A 3873-nucleotide genomic window follows, 5' to 3' on the forward strand; every position below is an offset into this window, starting at 1 on the left:
AGGACATCACCAAGGCTGAAACACTCCTGACTTGCAGCAAGAGAGTGGTAAAACCTTGGCAGGTGTGCTGGCATGGGGACCAGGACTGCATGGGCACGCCAGGGAAAGGCAGCAGGAAATGATCACCTTTTAGTTCCTGAAGACCACTGTGAATATGTGAAGCCTGTTATCTCTTTCAAGAAAAAGCAAAAATTAAAAACCAGGCCCTCCCTTTATCAGACAAGTGAATAATGCTGTACACTTACCAAAAAAAAAAAAAAAAAAAAAGAAAAATAAAATGCTAGGTTTCATGCCCATTTACTAGCTTTGTTCAAGTGTCTCAAGTGTCAGCAAAACCTGGTTACAAAATAGAAGCATGATTTAGTCACCTTCCTTTGGGGTACTTGCCTCCTCTCAAATGGTTCTCCAAGACTGAACTATGTCTGCCTCAAGTTCTTGGCTTCTCCTCGGTTCCACTTTTATTTCATTTAGCTCAGTTTTAGACTACTTTTCATTGTGACATTTTGACACATTGAGCACTGCTCAGTACTCCATACAGAGACAGCATGCTGTTAGGTTTCAATTTATCTTTATTCTTTGCCAGTGGAATTAATTTGCCCTAACCTTCTTAGTCTTGGTGGAAGTCGTCTAGGTATAATCTAGTCATTTGTGCTCTCTACATAATAAACAGAGAAAACCAGAAATTGCTAGGGAACGACTGATCTCATTTGCAAACTGCTGCTTAGGGTCGGTGGGATGCTTGCCCATTGCCCATAGAGGGATCCTCGGTGACTGTGCTGGACTCACGCTGAGGCAATTTCTGTGCCTGCAGTTAGATGAAAAACATTTCTACCTTGGATATCATTTTGATCCACCCTCCTGAATCCCAGCTGGGGCATGAATCTGCTTATTAAAGGCTCGTTAAAATATCCAGTCTTCTTTGCTGATGAAACAAAACAGAAGAGGTCATCTGATATTTGCTTTAAATAGGCCAGGGGTCAGAAGAGATAGGATAAAACACAATTATCAGCTTATAGCAGCATTCTCATGCCCAGCCTATTATTTCCAAGTGCATTGCAAAAGTCTACTATTTTCATAATCAGGTCACAGATGACTAAAATCAGTTACAAAGGTTAATGCCTGTGACAGCTCCTTTTGGTAGTGGGTCTCAATTCACAGAGTATTTTCTTTGCTCTTGCAGTAACAAAATGTTATTGTAAAGTAAACCCTATTACTATGGGAATCTACTATTTTCAGGTTTCTTACCAACTGTAACAAGGCTGGACTTGGGAACTAAGACTCTTTTTCGTTAACAAAATGCAGCAATTATTTTAGACTCATCATCCCTTTTCCTGCAATAAAATCTTGCCATGTTTTAACAGCATTTTGCAAATAGCCCCGATGTATAAGTGTTGTAATTATTATTGTGTTTTAGTAGGGACCTCCTCCTTAGTGTCAGCCTTCCAGAGACGCATCCATCCACCCTTTGACTCATGCTGAGGTAGTTGGTGAAGAAATTTGTCTTTGGTGCAATTCTCTGAGGATTTGTTAGCTAATGGTGCAAGGCAAGAGCAGGAGGAACATAATATAGCTGCAACTATTTTACATTATCATCATTAACTTCTGAGTTGTACCCTGTTTGCTGCCTTATAGGAGAGAAAGTTTTAACTGATCAGTACTTAGACATCCATCTCTGGAATCCACAGGGACACCAAAGGAGGCAGTAACTGCTCTGATTACGTGCTTGCTATGACAGGGAAAATGTAGGCATATGAACCTCTTTAATGTTTCTACCACAAACTGAGGCTATTTACTTGCATGAAAGCTTGATAAGGAAATCGTAAAGTGTATCTCCCCAGAGCTTCATTTTTTGCTTTACAACTGATGGACAAGCGGCTCCAAATTATCACACATGGGTGCCACTACAGACAGTACGTACCTGTAGCAGCCCCACATACTCCATGAAGCTACAGAAGTGCTCAAAGAGATGGTTACCTTCTGCTGCCCCATCAGGGTTGATGGGACGCTGCCCCAGCCTGCTCGAGGCTCCTCAGTCACACAGCCAGAGTCAAGCCTTAGCATTGCTCCCAGCAAACCCAGAGTGCCAAATTGTTTTTTGTGGTCATGTCAGAGAAGGTTGTATACGAAGAGGTCATGGGGAGGGGTCAATAAGGGGGAAGCTGCAGAAAGACATGGGCAAATGGGAAGGGGTAGCACTGTTTCAGAAGTTTCTAAAAGTAGAATAGAGTTTAGGGCAAGAAGATTCTGCCCTTCTTCCCCAGGCTTTCCAAAGCTCTGTGGTCAGCTCCTCTGTCCCCCTTCCATGGACAGTTATGCTTCCTTCCGTCATTGCATGCAAAGTCCCCATCCGTTAGCCTTCAAACCTGCCTTCTCCCTAGGGCAGTGAACCTCTGCTCCTCAGAGTATCCCAATGCACCCTCCTCTGTTGGCACCACCAGAGGAATAACAATAGGGAGGAAAAAGGCTAGACCATGGCCCAAGGTGCACCTTATTATTTGTGAAAGAAAGGAAAGCTGAAGAATCGGAAAGGGCAGAGAGTGCAGAGGAATGGTAAGCAGGAATTTCTGCTTCTGCTCCTTTCGTGAGCGAGGACTAGGTTTTTGCTTCCCCCTCCCGGAGCAGTTATCCCTTACCCACCCTACTTAGCATATCCCTTTGCAGCAGAAGCACAAGGGGCATTTGAAATATTTCAGCACAACGGATGCCAAATAGGGATACTAGAAAACATTGCAAAACATTGAAGGACTTACAAAGTTACATAGTTCATTGGACTCTGTAGATGTTAGCAAAGGCTCTAACATTTCAGAGACACCTCTGTTTCTTATATGAGATTACAGCAGCCCATAATCTTTAAACTAAACCACGTGAACAGAGTTGAAGCTCCTAGTGTATGTTTCTGACAATTAATTTAAAGGCTCAGCATGTGGTGTGGCACAGTTTGGTGTGAAAGTCAAAGAACTTGGTCATTGAAAAAGAACCTTTAGAAGCAAAAGATATAAAGCAGCAAGCAAAAACTACGTCAATCTAAATTTATTTTAACCTACATACACAGTAAATTGGTTTTTACATTTAAAAAAACTGCTATGTTTTTTAGCACAGAGTTGGATCATGCATTGAGGCATTGTTCTTTTTGCCATAAAGATTTTCATATATTCCTTTTCTGGGCTATATTCTGTTACTTGAGAGGCCTTTGTTCATAATACTAAAAGCAAACATAACTGATGATTGAGGAAGCAGGCTGCCACCTTTTGCTCTTTCTTTGCTTTGGTGCCATGCTGCTCTGTTAACCAGATGAGGTTGTAAGAGTAGTCCTTCCTGCAGGACATCCCAAAGGACATCTCCATCTAGATGTGCTATAGTGCTCTGAAAGCAAGCAAGGCAACTAATAACATTATAGTAAGTGTTCCCACATTCACTTCCTTTCCTGAAACAAACGCAAGTTTTTGTCTTTCTTTATAAAAAGAACATGGCAAATCTCCTTCAGAAACAATTCTACATTTCATTGTAAGTAAGGCTTTTTAAATCCTAGTGACATTCTTTCTTGCTAAAATGAAATCCTCCCTCCCCAAGTGTTCCCTCAGGAACACTTTGTACTTTGCCTCAACTGTTCACTACGTTCACTGGAGTCCAGCTGTAAAAAATGCCCTAACTTTGCATCTGGATTTCCAATCAGTCACAAATTCATGGCTGTTTTCCCAGACAGAAAGCAATTAAATGAAACCTGTAAAACCCATTAACAAAACCTCTGTAAACATCAGTTCACCCAAACAAAATTCTGCTCTCAGTATTTCTCAGACTAAGCTTTCAGGATTAAACTGGGATTTATAAACATTTAGGGAGAAATCACTCCCAAGTTCACCTGCTGCCTCTTTC

Source organism: Pterocles gutturalis, unplaced genomic scaffold (genome assembly GCF_000699245.1).
Source record: "Pterocles gutturalis isolate BGI_N339 unplaced genomic scaffold, ASM69924v1 scaffold29060, whole genome shotgun sequence".
Lineage (NCBI taxonomy): Eukaryota > Metazoa > Chordata > Aves > Pterocliformes > Pteroclidae > Pterocles > Pterocles gutturalis.